Below are 18554 nucleotides of genomic sequence, written 5' to 3' on the forward strand. Positions count from 1 at the left end.
TTGGTAGGTTTCTCATGCTTGATTTTAGGTCTCTGGCTCGATTTCACAGAATCCTGGAGGTTTAAAAGTTGGCACATACTTTAAAAGTAATTGTAATTTCTTAAATTGTGGTACATTACATCAGTAACTCTCCTGTACCCTCCTTCCCCTTTCAAGGCTCTGATTGGAATTAAACTTTATACAGAGGTAGATTAGATAGAAGAAAGAGGAGTCCATTTTCAAGGATGCAGCCTAGAGAGAGTAAGGTGTTACTGAGACCACCTGCACATACATAAGACAGAACCTCATTAAGGTCTCTTATGGAAACTTTTAAGATTTGACTGGTGGGTGTGGAGATCCGTTTTGGGGCTGCTCAAGTGCATTGCTTATTAAACCTCTCACCTACTAATTTGGATTGGCTTGCCTCTGTCTCCCCTTGCCCTCTGCTTTATGGGACTCAATTTCAGATTCCACCTGGGAAGCTACTGACGTTTTAAGACAACAAATATCAGGGGCACCTGGGTGGCTCAGTTGGTGAAGTGTCTGCCTTCAGCCCAGGGCATGATCTCAGGGTCCTGGGATTGAGCCTCGCATCGGGATCTTTGCTCAGCAGGGAGTCTGCTTCTCCCTCTCTTTCTGCCCCTGTCCTCGACTTGTGCTCTCTTTCTACCAAATAAGTTAAATCTTAAAAAAAAGACAACAAATATCAAGTCTGTCCCTCCATTACATTGAAGTTTATAGTCTAATTTCTAAAGCTTCAGTAAAGAGGAAGCACCCATGTGGAAGTAGATGGATGGGCAGCAGTAGAACATAAACAGAAGAAAAGTGCTCTCTAGAGAATGTTGCCCTACACCAAGAACTTCATTTGTCCTTTTCTGTGGTGGATAAATCTGTAAAGTGAGAAGAGTTCATAAGCACTCCTACTCTCATTCTACCCATATATATTGGTCTCACTCAACCAACTCCCTTGGCTCTGATTCCATGTTCACCAAGGAACCATGTGACTATAACTTAGTTTCTCAAATAGATCTGCCTGTAGTGAGAGAATGTTTTGTCATACCAACAGATACATTTCAGATGAACACAGCAGTAATGTTTCTTACTGCAAATGAACAAATAGGGTCCCCGTTTGTACTTCGGTCAGTTGTGAGTTTGGTTTTCTGGAGTCATTTTTCCCTGCACCTAATCAGCTTTATGACAAGGTTGTATTAAATGTACCGCACTTTCAAAGCTAGGATTAGACCTGTAGCCCCCAGTTTCCCTAACTTCCTTGTAGTGCAAATCTTTTAACTTTAACACATAGATGTTCAGAGGATGATGGAAAAGTCTTTGGGTCTTTGGGTGTTTGTTGTGGAGACAGAATTTGGGTGTTTGTTGTGGAGACCTTGTGGTCTTTATGAGTGTGCATGTAAAGGAAAAACTCCAACCTCATAGAAGATGGTAAGGAGTAAACCTGCCACCACTCCATAAATGATTAGACAATGGATAAGAGCAAGACAGTTTAAATCTCACAGCACAAGAAAAAACATCCGGTTCCCCTCCCTTCAAGTCCCACGGGGAGAGGCAATGAGCCCAGATGGATGCTACGCATGTGGTAAATTGCATTGTCCTTGAAGTTTGGCACACTCAGAAATAATGTGCATGGACTCTCAGGGCCTATGGAGGACTGCCTTCCCTGACAGTGCATACTCCAAAGAAATAGGGGAGAGAAAGGAATTCCAATAAGGCAAATAGGTGTGCAAATCTTGTGAAGTGGAGTTAGCATCTGCCAGTTTAGCTGCAGTAGAGGGTCACTAAGAGAAATCAGAAGACACAGCCAGAAAAGAAACTTGGGATCAGATTCTAAGGTATTATAACCAGCTAGGGGGTTCTACATTTCCAAAGAGTGCTAGAGGATCACTCTATGGAGTCTTAAAGCAGATTCTAGTGGTCTTATACTCCAATCTCCTTATTATATAAAGAGGAAATGAGCACAGGAAGATGTCTGATATTGCTGTAATCACACAGGAAGCAATTCTAATTTCTGAAAGATAATAATTGGTTAATTCATAGTAGTAATATAATTCACAGTATTATTTTTAACAACACAATTTTTCCAAAATGAGTGTCTGAAGTCCACCTAGTTGAAGATTTAAGAATCTGTAGAGGTTCTGAGAAATAAAGATGTTTATTCTCTTCCTCCTTAACTCTACTCCTATGTTCTGGGACTGGCTACATATCTTTCCTGAGATAGGCAGCACTCAGACTTACAATGATTTTGTGTGGCTAAAGCTTTGGGCTATGTTGAAGTCCTTGGATAGAATTGCATGGGCTTCCCCAACCCCAGTCTTCTGTGGGCCACAGGCCACATGGAATGCCCTGATGGAGCTGAGGGACGAGGATTGGGAAGGCAGAGGGTGAGAATTCTGGCTCTCCTGACCCCAAGAGGCAGTTGACAGCTTATCTTTGCACCATTGGCTCATGAACCAAGAAGCCACTTTGTCAAATGTCACTACCTGTAAGATTCCAACACCAGACCTGAGTCCTAATGAGAAAAATGCCTGCCCATCCCAACCAGAGAAGGCTGAATTAGAGTCAATAATTAGAACATGTGCCAGTAAAATAGGATTACAAAAGGATGAAAAGAACAGAGCATAAGGAGCTCACAGACATGATCTTCTAGTATTCTAGTAGTCTCTTCATACCTAGTAGGATATGAATGAGCAATCTGATCACAAGAAATATCACATGAACAGTAGGACTGATTTCTTGCCTATTAGAGTATAAACATCTATTAGGTCAGGGACCTGTCACTGTGGCCACTACTATATCCCTGAAGCATCAAACATACTGCCTGACACATACTAAATAATCAGTAAAAGTGTTTGAGTGAATAGTTAAATGAAGGGCCACCACTCTCTCTTTTTTTCCAGTTTTATTGAGATATAATTGACATGCATCACTGTATAAGTTTAAGGTATAGATCATAAAGGCTTGACTTACATATATTGTGAAATTATTGCTGCAATAAGTTTAGTTAGCATCTATCATCTCACACAGTTCCAATAAAAAGAAAAAACAACAAATTTTTTCCTTGTTATAAGGACTCAGAATTTGCTCTCATAACAACTTTCATATATATCATATAGCCGTGTTAACTATAGTCATCATGTTGTATATTATATCCCTAATACTTATTTGTCTTATAACTGGGAAGTTGTACCTTTTAACCACCTTCCTCCAATTCCCCCTCCCCCTACACTACCTCTGATTACTACAGATCTGATTTATTTTCCTGTAACTTTTTTTTAAGATTCCACACATAAGTAAGATCATACAGTATTTGTCTTTCTCTGTTTTACTTTTTTTTTTACTTACCATAATGCCTTCAAGTGTCATCCATGTTGTCATAAATTCCAAGATTTCCTTTTTTTTAATGGCTGAATAACATTCCTTTGTGTATATATACCACAACTTTATCCATTTACTTATCGCTGGATGCTTAGATTATTTCCATATCTTGGCTATTGTAAAAAGTGCTGCTATGAACATCAGGGTGCAGATATCTTTTGGTTTTGTTTCTTTTGGATAGATTCCCAGAAGTGGAATTGCTAGATCATTTGGTGATTCTATTTTAATTTTTTGAGGATCCTCCATACCGTCTTCCACAGTGGCTGTATCAGTTTGCCTGTACAGGGCATTGCCTGTGCATTGCCAACAATGCACAAGGATTCTCCTTTCTCCACATTCTCACCAGCATTTGTTATCTCTTATCTTTTTGATGATGGCCACTCTAACAGGTTGAGGTGATGGACCATTGTGGTTTTAACTTGCATGTCTGTAATGATGAGTGCTGTTGAGCATCTCTTCATGTAACTATTGGCCACTTGTTTATCTTTTTCTGAAGACTGTCCACTATGTCTTTTGCCCATTTTAAAATTGCATTATCATTATTATTTTTTGCTATTAAGTGTATGAGTTCTTTATATATTTCAGATGTTAACTGCTTATCAGATATATGGTATACAATTCTGTAGTTGTCTTTTCATTTTGTTGATTTTTTTTTCTGTATGAGACTTTTAGTTTGATGTAGTCCTACTTGTTTATTTTTTATTTTAATGCTTGTACTTTAGGTGTCATATAGAAAAATTATTGCCACAACCAAGTTATGGATTCTCCCCCTATGTTTTCTTCTAGGAGTTTCGTGGTTTCAGGTCATACATTTAAGTTTTTAACCCATTTTTGAGTTAAATTTTGTGAGTCTACTACTTTTTCAGGGTAATACTCTCAGTTGCCTTTTGTGTCTTCTATTTCATTTAAAACACCCACAACCTATTCCTATGGTGATAGTGCCACTATCACTTCTACAGGGAATTTTCCTAGAAAAATAATTCTAACTGTGGAGTTCACTGCTATAGTTCCTGGTTTCTTAAGCAAACTCTAAGGAAACATTGACAAAATTTGTAGCAACTCCACTTGTCAACCTGAATGCCCCAAGGTTATTTTTCTTGCATGGGGATTAGCAAAGTTTGCAAAATCTGTACAAAATCTCCATTACAAATGAACCCAGTCTGGCCAAAGGGACCTGAGAAGCCCAGGAGGAACACATACACATTTTTTTAAACATTTAGCATCATATCTATTTTCTAAGTAGACAAGACATACAGACATTGAGCCATTTCTCAACATGCCTCAGAAAGGGCAGAATATAGTCCATTTGATCAGATCAGTGATCACATTTAAAATTATATAGACAGTCAGCATTTGGTTTCAAGGCAAAACTTTAAGAAAAAACTAGATGTTAGCTTTCAGGAAAGAAATGAGAAACAAATAGAGATATAGGTCTTGGCAGTCAGAACCTTAGATGTTTAAGTAATAGCATTCATTTCTGTCAGCTTTACCACCCTTTCGATATTCTTTTCTTTTACTGTGATTTCATCCTTCTGAGGGATCTGGTTTTCCATTACTGTTGTTTTGATTTAGCCACAATCTCTATTTAAGGTCTTTCTGACCTATAATTTAAAGTCAGCATGAATAAAAATAAATTTGGGATTAGTTTTTGGAGCAGTTTCAGAATGTGTGATTTAGATACATCTAACATTTATTATCTATTAGGTGCCAGGTAACTGCTTAGAATTGGGAATAAAAGGGTCAGTGAGACAGACATAGCCCTTGCCCTCCGAGAATTTCTAATTTAGTAAGAATAAGGCATGCAGTTTGCAATGACACATTGAGATATGGTCTGTGACAGTGAAAGTCACAGTGGAAGATAGGGAGGACAGTCTAGAGAAAGTGGATTATGAATTGAAGTTGAGGAGGATTTAGGTGAAGGAGGAGGGGTATATGTGGGGCAGGGGCATTAACAGGGACATTATGCACAAAAATGCAGAGGAAAAAGTGGCACATTGGGGGAACAGATCTAGGAGATTAAGTGGATAAACCACCACATGAGATTATGGATTCTGGGCTCTGTACAAAAACATTAGATGGGGGTGGATGTAAAAATCCAGCCAACACTTTTCTCTCCAAGCCTTTCACTCTCACATGAGGCTGAATTTGCTCTGAGAAAGGGATATCTAATCTGCACTGAAGTATCGTTTGGGCTAACTGTGGTCCTATAAAATGGTAGGTTGGGTCCAGATTATGAAGGATTTTGTAAGTTTGGGACCTGAGTGCTGAGAGTAGTGGTGGGAGCAAAAGGGGGAATTCATTCCTCCAAGCAGGAGAATTACAGATCAGATACGCATTTTAGAAAGAACACTAATTGTCCTCCTGGAGGGTGATTTAGATGGGAGGTAGAGAGGTAGATGGGAAGACTACAGTAATATCCCAGAGAAAAGGAAAGGGGGACCTAAACTTGGCAAGGGTGACATGGAGGGAAGTTACTGGTGCTTGATTGGGATTTGGAGGCCTGGAGAAGGTGAAGGGATAAGTACTATGTCCAGGATAGAGCGCTGAGCAACTGAGTTGACTGTGCTGTTTCTGGAGATAGGAGAGCAGTTGAATGGAGATACACTGACTTCAGGTTTGGACACAATTGAACTTTAGTTGTATATGGTGCATCTGGCTTGCACGTAGTTGGATATGTGCATCAGCAGCTCAGGAAAAGATTGGCCTGCAGATACATATTAGGGTGTTATCAAAATAATAGATAAGATTACCCAGGGGAAGGGTGTAGAGTTAAAAGAGAAGTGGGAGCAGAATGGAATCCTGAGAGACTGTAATGTTTAAAAGATAAATAGAGAAAAATTACCTGTAAAAGATACTGAAAAATAACAGCCCAGTAGACTTCCAGGACAGGTGTGTTGTCACAGAACTCAAGAAATTGAAAGGTTTAAGGAGGAGAAAGTTTAATTAGATAAAGACTAAAACCTGTTTATAAAAGTTATTATTCAGTGGACTAGATTGGAATGGGAAGATGTGAAGCAGGATAAGATAGAAAAGCACTGCAAATACAGTACAATGGAAAATGAATCATCAGTCTATTTCAATATGGAAACTTAACTATTGGATTATTCTCCTTTTTCTTCTACATTAGAAAGACAGAGGATTCCAAACCATTGGAAGGAGAATGACAAACACATCTTCCAAAATAATGGAATGAAAATATTTTTTCTCTTCCAATGAATTTTGATGATTAAGTCCTCCCTGTCCTCAAAGAAAAGGTAAGAAAGGTTAGGTTTTTTTTTTTTCCAAACTTTTATTTAAATTCCAGTTGGTTAACATACAGTGTAATATTAGTTTCAGTTGTAAAATTTAGTGAGTCATCACTTACATATGACACCCAGTGTTCATCACTATTAGTGCCCTCCTTAACCCATCAGCCATTTGGGTTAAGGTAACTCCTCTCCGGTAACCCTCAGTTTGTTCTCTATGGTTAAGAAACTGTTTCTTGGTTGCCCCCTCCTTTTTTTCATATGTTCATCTGTTTTGTTTCTTAAATTCCACATATGAGTGAAATCATACAGTATTTGTCTTTCTTTGAATTATTTCACTTAGCATAATGCTCTCTAGCTCCATCCATGTTGCAAATGGCAAGAGTTATTTTTTTTTCATGACTGAGTAATATTACATGGTGTAAATATACCACAATTTGTTTATCCATTCTTCAGTTGATGGACGTTTGGGCTTTTCCCATAATTTGGCTATTGTTGATAATGCTGCTATAAACATCAGGGTGCATGGATCCCTTTGAATTAGTATTTTTGTATCCTTTGGGTAAATACCTAGTAGTGCAATTGCCGGGTTGTAGGGTAGTTCTACTTTTAACTTTTTGAGTAACTTTCATACTGTTTTCCACAGTGGCTGAAACAATTTGCATTCCCACCAACAGTGCAAGAGGGTTCCCCTTTTTCCACGTTTCCTGTGTTGTTAATTTTAGCCATTCTGACTGGTGTGAGGTGATATCTCGTTGTAGTTTTGATTTGTATTTCCCTGATGATGAGTGATGTTGAGCATCTTTTCATGTACCTATTAGCCATCTGTATGTCTTCTTTGGAAAAATGTTTATTCATGTCTTCTGCCCATCTCTTAACTAGATTATTTATTTTTTTAAGTGTTGAGTTGGGTAAGTTCTTCATAGATTTTAGATAATAAACCTTTATCAGATGTGTCATTTGGAAATATCTTCTCCCATTCTGTGGGTTGACTTTTAGTTTTGGTGATTGTTTCCTTTGTTGTGCAGAAGCATTTTATTTTAATGAAGTCACGTTACTTTACTTTTGCTTTTGTTTCCCTCGCCTCAAGAGACATATCTCTTAAGATGTTCATTTGGCCAATGTCAAAGAGGTTACTGCATGTGTTGTCTTCTAAAAACCATTTTAATGGTTTCCTGTCTCACATTTAGGTCTTTCATCTATTTTGAATGTATTTTTGTGTATGGTGTAAGAAAGTGGTCCAGTTTCATTCAACTGTGTGTTCCAGTTTTTCTAACACCTTTTGTTGAAGATACTGTCTTTATTCCATTGGATATTATTTCTGCATTGTTGAAGATTAATTGACCATAAGATTATGGGTTCATTTCTGGGTTTTCTTTTCTATTGATCTATGTGTGTGTTTTTGTGCCAGTATCATACTGTCTTGATGACTACAACTTTGGAATATAACTTGAAATGTGGAATTGTGATGCCTCCAGCTTTGCTCTTCTTTTTCAAGATTGCTTTGGCTATTCAGGGTCTTTTGTGGTTCCATATAAAATTTAAGATTGTTTTGTTCAGCTCTGTGAAAAATGCTGTTGGCATTTTGATAGGGATTGCATTAAATTTGTAGATTGTTTTGGATAGTATAGACATTTTTAACAATATTTATTTTTCCAATTCATGATCATGGCATGTTTTTCCATTTCTCTGTGTTATATTCATTTTCTTTCATAAGCATTTTATAGTGTTCAGAATACAGATGTCTTACCTCTTTGGTTAGGTTTATTCCTAGATTTCTTATGGGTTTTGGTGCAATTATAAATGGGATCAATTCCTTGATTTCTCTTTCTCCTGCTTCCTTATTGGTATATAGAAATGCAACAGATTTCTGTATGTTGATTTTGTATCCTGTGACTTTACTGAATTCATTTATCAGTTCTAGCAGTTTTTTGGAGGAGTCTTTGAGTCTTTAGGATTTTCTATATAGTATCATGTCATCTGCAATAGTGAAAGTTTGACATCCTTACCAATTTGGATGCCTTTTGTTTCTTTTTGTTGTCTGATTTTGGTGGCTAAGACTTCTAGCAGTATGTTAAATAACAGTGGTGAGAGTGGACATCCCTGTCTTGTTCCTGACTGTGGAGGAAAATGTCTCAGTTTTCCCCACTGAGGATGATATTAGCTGTGTTTTTGTTTTTTTTTTTTAATGGCCTTTATGATGTTGAGGTATGTTCCCTCAATCCCCACTTTGTTGGGGGTTTTTATCACGAATGGGTGCTATACTTTGTCAAATGCTTTCTCTCATATGGTTCTTATCCTTTCTTTTTTTTTTTTTTTTTAAGATTTTATTTATTTGCGAGAGACAGAGAACATGAGAGGGAAGAGGGTCAGAGGGAGAAGCAGACTCCCTGCTCAGCAGGGAGCCCAATGTGGGACTCGATCCCGGGATTCCAGGATCATGACCGGAGCCGAAGGCAGTCGCTTAACCAACTGAGCCACCCAGGTGCCCCATGGTTCTTATCCTTTCTTTTATTAACGTGGTGTATCATGTTGATTGATGCATGAATATTGAACCATCCTTGCAGCCCAGGAATAAATCCCACTTGATTGTGGGGAATGATTTGATTTGTTGGTGTTTTGTGGAGAATATTTGCATTCATGTTCATCAGGGATATTGTCCTATAGTTCTCTTTTTTTAGTGTAGTCTTTGTCTAGTTTTGGAATCAGGATAATGCTGGCCTCACTGAATGAGTTTGGAGGTTTTCCTTCCATTTCTATTTTTTGGAATAGTTTGAGAAGAATAGGTATTAACTCTTCTTTAAATGTTTGGTAGAATTCCCCTAGGGAGCCATCTGGCCCTGGACTTTTGTTTGTTGGGAGATTTTTGATTACTGATTAATTTTCTCTGCTGATTACCAATCTGTTCAAGTTTCCTATTTATTCCTGTTTCAGTTTTGGTAGTTATGTTTCTAGGAATTTGTCCATTTCTTCTAGATTATACAGTTTATTGGCATATAATTTTTCATAATATTCTCTTATAATTATATATACTTCTGTGGTGCTGGTTGTTATTTCTCCTCTCTCATTTGTGATTTTATTTATTTGGATCCTTTCTCTTTTCTTTTTGATAAGTCTGGCTAGGGGCTTTTCAATTTTATTAATTTTTTCAAAGAACCAGCTCCTGGTTTCATTGATCTATTCTACTGTTTTCTTAGTTTCTGTATCATCTATTTCTGCTCTAATCTTTATTATTTCCCTTCTTCTGCTGGCTTTAGGTTTCAATTGTTCTTCTTTTTCTAGTTGCTGTAGGTGTAAGGTTAGATTATTTGAGACTTTTCTTGCCTCTTGAGGTAGGCCTTTATTGTTATATACTTCCCTCTTAGAACTGCCTTTGCTACATCCCAAAGGTTTTGGACTATTGTGTTTTCATTTTCATTTGTTTCCATGTATTTTTTATACTTCTTTAATTTTCTGGTTGATCCATTCATTCTTTAATAGGATGTTCTTTAACCTTCAAGTATTTGTGGTCTTTCCACATTTTTTTCTTGTAGTTGACTTCAAGTTTTGTAATGCTGTGGTCAGAAAAGATGCATGGTATGATCTCAATCTTTTTGTACTTGCTGAGGCCTGATTTGTGACCTAGTATGTGATCTATTCTGGAGAGGGTCCCATGTGCATTTTAAAAGAATGTGTACTCTGCTGCTTTAGAATGCAATATTCTGAATATATTTGTTAAGTCCATCTGGTCTGGTGTGTCATTCAAAGTCATTGTTTCCTTGTTGATTTACTGCTTAGATGATGTGTTCATTGCTGGAAGTGGGGTGTTAAAATCCCCAACTATTATTGTATTATTATCAATGAGTTTCTTTATGTTTACTATTAATTTCTTTATGTATTTGGGTGCTCCCAAGTTGGGAGCATAAATATTTGTAATTGTTAGGTCTTCTTGTTTGATAGTCCCCTTTATTATGATATAGTGCCCTTCTTCATCTCTTGTAACAGTTTTTGGCTTAAAATTTAGCTTGTCTGATAAAAGTATTGCTAATCCAGCTTTTTATTTTGACTTCCATTTGTATGATAAATATTTCTCCATTCCCTCAATTTCAATCTGCAGGTGTCTTTAGGTCTAAAATGAGCCTCTTGTAGGTAGCATATAGATGGATCTTGTTTTTTATCCATTCTGACACCTTATGTCTTTTGATTAGAGCCTTTAGTCCATTTACATTCAGAGTAATTATTGATAAGTATGAATTTAATGCCATTTTATTACTTGTTTTTTTTTTCATTTCTGGAGATTTTCTCTGTTCCTTTAGAGTCTTTGTCACTTTTGGTCTTTCCTGCCCACTCATAGAGCTCCCTTTAATATATCTCACAGTGCTGGTTTAGTATTTATGACTCCTTTAGTTTTTGTTTGTCTGGAAAAGTCTTTATCTCTCCTTCTGTTCTGAATGAGAGCCTTGCTGGATAGAGTGTTTTTGGCTGAAGATTCTTCCCATTCATCATGTTACTCCCTTTTGGCTTGCCAAATTTTTGAGGAGAGATCTGCTGCTAGCCTTATGGGTCTTCCCTTGTAAGTTAGGGACTTCTTTTGTCTTGCTGCTTTCAGGACTTTTTCTTTTTCACTATATTTTGCAAATTTAACTATAATGTGTCTTGGCGTTGACCTACTTTTGTTGATTTTTATGGGAGGTCTCCGTGCCTCCTGGATTTGGATGTCTATTTCTTTCCCCAGATTAAGGAAGTTTTCAGCTATTATTTCCTCAAATAAACCTCTTCCCTCTTTTCTCTCTCTTCTTCTGAGACTCCTATGGCATGAATGTTATTACGTTTAATGGAGTCACTGAGTTCCCTAAGCTACTCTCATGATCCATAATTTTTCTTTCTCTCTTTTGCTCAGCTTCATTATTTTCCATAATTCTATCTTCTATATCACTTATTTGTTCCTCTGCTTCTTTCATCCTTGTGGTCATTACATCTAGTCAGTTTCGAATCTCAGATATTGCATTTTTCATTTCCGCCTGATTGTTTTTTAGCTCTTTTATCTCTGTGGTAAGGGTCTCACCTGATGTCTTCCATGCTTTTCCCAAACCCAGTGAGTATCCTTATAATTGTTTTAAATTCCCCATCAGGCATATTACTAACTGTTTTGTTTAGATCCCTGGCCATGACCTTTTCTTGTTCCTTCTTTTGGGATGAATTCCTCCATCTTGGCATTTTGTCTAGGTGTCTGTCTTCTCTGTGTTAGAAAAGCCTGTTATGTCTTCTGTTCCTGAGAATAATGGCTTTATGAAGAATAGGTCATATAGTGTCCAGGACCTGGCACTTTAAGGAGTGTCTCTGGTGTCTGTTGTATGCACTCAGGTTAGTCATCTGTGCAGAGGTTCTACTTGCCTGCAGTGGGTAGTGTTTGGACTTTGGCTAGAGTGTGATGAGTTTTAACTAGTTGTGCTTTGGTCTGCTTATTAAATGAGACCTGATGCTACTTCCACTGGAACTGAAGGCTTATAGAACTCTATGGTTGGTGGATGTGGTGGGTGTAGAAGGTTCTGTTGGTCTTCTGAAGAAGGGGCCTGTTGCACTATTCCTTAGGCATAGTTTCTAGAAAAAAGCAGTACCAGCAAAGCACGGGGTGGGGAGAGGGGGGAGCATGGTGTAATCAGGTTAGGCATCCAGTGTTGGTGCTGTGCTATTTACTGAAGTTGGTTTATGTTGAGGAGCAGGAGCTGGGAAATGGCACTAGCCAGCTCCTTTGTCCCTGGAGAGGGGACTCAGTATTTGCTGCTCTCAGTGCTTGCTGCTTCACACTCCCTGGAGAGTGAATAATTTTCCTTTCTGCATCCCGGGCATTTTTCAGATTCTTGTTTTCATGCTGTCTGCCTCTGGGTTGCTTGTCTGTCTGGAGCAGTGCACTGCACATTGGGCTCTATCTTAGAGAAGCCTGCTGACTTTTAATATTCCAAACTTTAGGGACCTAGTGTGGCAGGTAGCTGCACTGGTCTCCTGGGGGAGGGTCTTGCCACACTGGGACAGATGCAGATTTGACCAAGAAGGGCAGACGTGTCAGAGTGCAGGGGTGTGGGATTTGGAGCAAAGCAGGCTAAGCAGCCAGTTTCTGATTTAGTGGCCCTCAGCAGGTGTCTCTGCATATATGCTGTGGGGCAGGGAAGGGAAATGGTGCCTGCTGGTTCCTTTGTCCCCCGAGAGGTGACTCTGTGAAATTCACCTCTCACAGATGCACTCCCAGAAGAAGGAACAGTCTCTCCTTGTGCACTTTAGGTGATCTTCAGATTGTGCCTTTGGCCCCTCGGTTTCTTACCTGCCTTCTTTCCAGAAGTAGGGCAGACCCCTCAGGGCTGTATCCTAGCCAAGTCTCAGACTTCTAAAACTCCAGTCTTTGAGCCTGGTGGACTGCAAAATCTCACAAAAATCAGTCCCTCTCATTTTCCAAGCCAATGGCTTTGGGAAAGTGTTCTTATTGTACATTTCCCTGTACACTCTTCTCTCTCTCCCCTTCTCTGTGACCAGGGCTCCCTCCTATCCATAGCACCTGTAATCTGTTTCTCCCCCAAACCATGTCTCTACACTTCTTACCTTCCTCAATGTGGCCTCTTCTCTACCTGTAGTTGTGCAGTTTGTTCTGTCAGTCCTCAGGTTGATTTCTTGGGTATTCAGAATGATTTGATAGTTATCTAGCTGTGTTCAAGAGATGAGGCATGCCCAGGGTCCTCCTATGATACCACCAACTTAGCTCCAAGTTTTTGGTTTCTAATGATCTTAGTTTTGATTTTCATGGGCCACTGAGATCTAATCAGAGAAAAAGACGAGACTAGGGCTGTTTTGGGACGAAGATAAAAGAAGATGTAGGGACGATAATGAAGAAGTAAAAAGGTGGTAGGCAGATGGACCTGGGAAACCAATTTCATGGAAGTTCTGTTCTTTTGGTGAATCAGGTGAATGAACCTAGAGGACCTCTTCCAGGGCCATTGTTCATGTGCCTAGGAATCATCAGCAGTGATATCACCCAGAGCACGAGAACTCAGGCTTGTCTGCTACTCTTCAGTCTCCTTGCAGAAGGAGACTGCCACTGCAGCCTGCCTAGAGCTGTGAAGTTTTGCCCAGGTTCATAAAACAATGTCCACCCTTCATGCCCCAAGAAACCCACAAACTCAAAGAGGGCATCTCATCTAGCAGGGATATGATGGAGATACATTCCTGAACCTATGTTAGGCAAGAGAGGGAAGCAACTGTTGCACACAGTAGGTTGGAGACACATGAGCTGGGATATTCAGTGACACCCCTGTCATGATAGTGTGAAGTAAGCATGAGGTAAGGGTGGGGTGCCTACAGGCCTTGTGGAGAAACCAGAAGGCAAGTATGGATTGGAGATAAATTATGAAGGAAGAACAGGGCATTATGACTGATAAAGCATGTGGTCTAAGGGAGAGCAGTCTCTAAGAGAACTCCTAGTATTAAATCCTGTGTGATTAGAAAAATGTTTTAGAAACACCTGGAAATTTCTTTTTGTGCATCCTCTTTGGGATGTATGTTGTCAAGGCCAAAGGGGAAATTTGAGCTGCCTTGGAACTCAACTATTTGGAGCATCCTTCCTATTATTTAGCTAGTAATAGGACACTCTCAGCAGTGTAAGTAAGCCTTGGTATTTAACATTTGCTTGTCTTCACTCACCAATTGTTTCTGAAAAGAGATGAATGAGACCAGGCTTCTATCACCAACTTGCTACTTACGTACTTCTTGTTAATGAAGTAACTTGGTACCTGCTTGCACAAGGAGGGTCAGATTCTGAAACCCTAGTGGTGATACAACAACCCACATTTTAGAGACACAGAATAAGATAGTGGGCAGTAATAGTTAAGAGTGTGGCTCCCTCAGCAGAATTAAACTCAGACCCCAGCTCTGTGGTTTAACTGGTTTGATGCCTCAGCAAGCCATTCAATGTCTCTATGTCTCTGTTTCCTCATTTGTAAGTAAGTTTTTTAGGAGGATTAAATATGATAGTGTATGAGGTGTTGAGCACTCCACCTGGCTTATGACAAAGGCTTAGTAAATATTAATTGTTATTAATTATGGAGTTGCTTTAATACAGTATATATTAAAAGTCTAGGGGCCCCCATCCCATTAAAATCTCCAAACCCATCATGCTCGTATTTGGTTTTGGGTTTCCCACTATCTTCTCACTTTCTTTTCTTGAATTACATATTCAATATGTATATACATTTTAAATTACATATTCAATAATATTTATTGAGCATTTATTATGCTCAAACTAAAACAAGATAATGTATTGAATAATATTTTAGAATCCTATATTTACTTTATCTCCTTCAAGCTTCAAATTACTCTTGGCAGTTGACAATATCCTGAGCATTTTATACCTGATAACCATAAAAACTTAGAGAAATTAAGTGGCTTGACCAAGGTTATACAGAGATTAATTGTCAGAGCTGAGATTCAATACAATTTGTCTGAAGCCAAGTCTCACTATACCAACTTGACTTTCCTGATGTCACTGTGGGAGGTGAGGAGAAATTTAAGTCTCTCTTTAAGTTTGACTAAATGATGGTTTGAATACTTCTTTGAAAAAAATTCAAATTATTTTGACATCATGTGGAAATAATATAAGTCATAAAGAGCTGTGTTTTGATAACAGTTTTCAAATTTTGATTTTGGTTCTTTAGAATAGGTTGCTATAGTGAGAACAGCTTTTGTCCATCTCTATTTCCCATGGATACTTAATTTTGTCCAGGTATTTATCCTGGCTCCACAAAGCCACGTGCTTTGGGGGGAGTGGACCCTGCCCCATCTCCAGAGGTTGGCCTGGTTGGTCTAAGGGGGGAAATCTAATTGCATTTGCTAGTAAATAGTTCAGCACTGGAGAAATGTGACTTTATTCAGGCTCTGACTTGAGGACAGATTTGGCTCTCCAAGACCCAGAAAATAATAATAAAAACATCATGAAGAATATAAGGTATAGAGCAAAATTTTGCAAAAATTATAAATGACAATGTATAAAAATGATTTTTAAAGGTGCTTCTTATGGATCATTTTTTTAATCTAATATATTTTAATAGAATAAGTTACTGGTACCCTTTATAAGTTAAAATTGACTTGTTGAATATTTCCAAACTTTGCCATCAGTTTAGAATTTGTTTTTTATTTTTCTCCTTTAAATGAGAACTTGTTGAAAGGTTATGGTAAGTCCTTGCTCCCTCATCTCAGCTGGACTGTGCTCTCAGCTTTTACATCAAGCATGGCTACTGCTTGGGCCCATAGTTAGAGATGACAACCCTTTTGTCAGATGTAAACTGTCTTCTGGTCCAAGGAATAGTAACTGTGAGGGTTCTGTTAATAAAAGTCGTTAGTTTAGCCCGTTATTGTGGAATGATGTTTTCATGGAGTACTTATTTTCAACATTCAAGAAATCAGTAACATTGTCATTTTAATAGCTTCTTTTTATGGCAGATGCCATAAGCATATTTCCTTCCCCTTCTAGCACACTGCCTATTATGCAGATACAACTTCAACCAAGCAAAGTTGTAAGAGGTATAAATAAATAATTTTGCATTTTTCTCATAGGACCAGTGACAAAATGCTAATTTGGAACCTGGCAAACTTGGCTTGCTTGTTAGAAAATTTTAGAATAATGTGCCCCCTTACTGCAATTCATGCCATATATTCTATTTTATATGGCAAATCCCCAAATGAGTAAATGACTTGTGCTTCTCCTAATGCTATTTTCTGGAAGACAGGAAACTTATGCATGGCAGAGGCAGAAATTTAGTGTTGCTTTCACTGACTGAATCCTATTTTTCATTTATATATTCCTACCATCTTAGGTTGAAATGTTGTTATTTCTACAAGTGTGTCTATATGATGACCCAAGATATCACCTCTGATGTTTCATGAACCACTTCATTCCATGAGATTTAAGTGCCTGTATTTTAGCAAGTACAGATAGACCTGGATATTGGTAGTTGCTGAGAATTTTGTGCATATTGGAATACTTGCATTAAATTTACTCTTTTCCAAAAAGAGTGTGTGTTATGTTCTGATTCATATAAAATTATTTCAAATATTGAGGAAATAATCCACATTCAAAGGCTAAATAGAACAAAGTGGAAGTCTGGTAATTCCACCTCTAAAACTCCTATTTGGGTTCAAAATTCTTTTTCCTTTTTTTTATTATGTACAGTTAGCCAGCATATAATACCTCATAAGTTTTTGTTGTAGTGTTCAACGATTCATTAGTTGCATATAACACCCAGTGCTCATCCCAACACATGAAAAATCATTTTTCAACAAAGATTTCCTGAGCACCAGTTGTGTGTCAGGCACTCCTCTAGGCACTGGGATAACAACTGGGGAGGGAACAAAGCCCATATTCTCTTGTAGCTTATATTCTAGTTATAAGAGAAAGACGATACATTATTAAGGGTACCTGGGTGGCTCAGTTGGTTAAGTGTCTGACTTTGGCTCAGGTTGTGATCTCCGGGTCCTGGGATCAAGCCCCATGTCTGGTTCCATGCTCAGTGGAGAGTCGGCTTGTCCCTCTCCCTCTGTTCTTCCTTCTGCTCCTCCCCCTGCTCATTGTGCTCTCTCTCTCTCTCTCTCAAATAAATAAATAAATAATATTAAAAAAGAGAGAAAGATGATATATTAGTAAACTCATAAATACATGGCACCTGTGCTTTGGAAAAGGTAAACAATTAGAAAGTGGCGATTTGTGGAAAGGTGTTGTTAACTTATATGGAGTAATCAGAGAAGGCCTCTTTGGTAAGGGGACACGTAAAATGAACAATAAGAAGTAGATTTGACAACTGAGGGGGACTGATAGCTGGTATACACAGGTGTAGCCTACCAGTTTTTTAGTGTTGATTGGTCCCTGTTCCATACTTGTTTAATATACTGAAAATTCCTCCTGAGCATGATGGTATTAAAAAAAGGAGCAAAAGGTATTAAAAATTTTTGACAAGAATATTTCTTTAGAAGACAGAGCGAGCAGTTGCTAAATTCTTCAAGGAATAAGGGGAATGAGTTGGAGGTATGGGTATGAATGCAACAAAGAAGGACAATGATGGTATGGTTTAATAGCTTGAACTTCACAATGCCTTAAGTGTTTTAGAGAGGAGGCCAAGACAACAATCCTTGAGTGGCAATGGGGAATAAAGTAGACAGCTTCACCACCTCTTAAACCCAGTGAAACAAGTGGTGTGGGAGAGAAAAGATGCCACTTGACTTGGCTACATGCAAAGAAGCATCCTTAGAGGACAGCAGATTTCTGTTAGGATTGGAGGGAATATTTGTAGAAGTTAAGGATAAAAGGTGTTCTGTCAATGACAGGTAGAGAGCCTTAGAGAGTATAGTAGATGGTTGGAGAGATCAGTGAGTGGTAGAACCTTCGGTCAGATTAAGGAGATATACAGATCCATGTGAATGAGAGCCCAGGCAATGGGACATCAATAAGGATTGCTTAGGGTTGAGTGTGATGTTTCCTGAAGGCTTATCACAACGAGGGTGGGGAAGATGGAAAATGGTACCTTTCTAGGCAAGGCATAATTCCCTGGATTCCTGGTTCAGTTATGATAATGGTGGAATGGAGGCAGAATATGCACTGTGGCATCTGTAGGATGAGAGAGAGACACTCTGTGAACTCTGTTCAATGCCATATAGTGGGCACCCCACAATCAATTAGTCAAATAAGTTCCATATCTCTGCTTCAATTATCCACACAATACCAAAATTGTGAAATTGTGAAAGAGCTGATCATGAGGAACCACCCTTTCCGGACAAGTGAAGTTAATCATTTAGCACCTTTGCTTTATATATCAGGTTCAAGAGCATCTGGGGAAAAGAAGAAAGAGCATTATACAGTAGAAGAGTCAGTGGAATGGATTTTAATCCCAATGGTGCAGGGCAGTGGTTTCTCAGGTTAACCAGGGA

This window comes from Phoca vitulina, unplaced genomic scaffold, assembly GCF_004348235.1.
Source record: "Phoca vitulina isolate PV1807 unplaced genomic scaffold, GSC_HSeal_1.0 scaffold34, whole genome shotgun sequence".
Classification (NCBI taxonomy): Eukaryota; Metazoa; Chordata; class Mammalia; order Carnivora; family Phocidae; genus Phoca; species Phoca vitulina.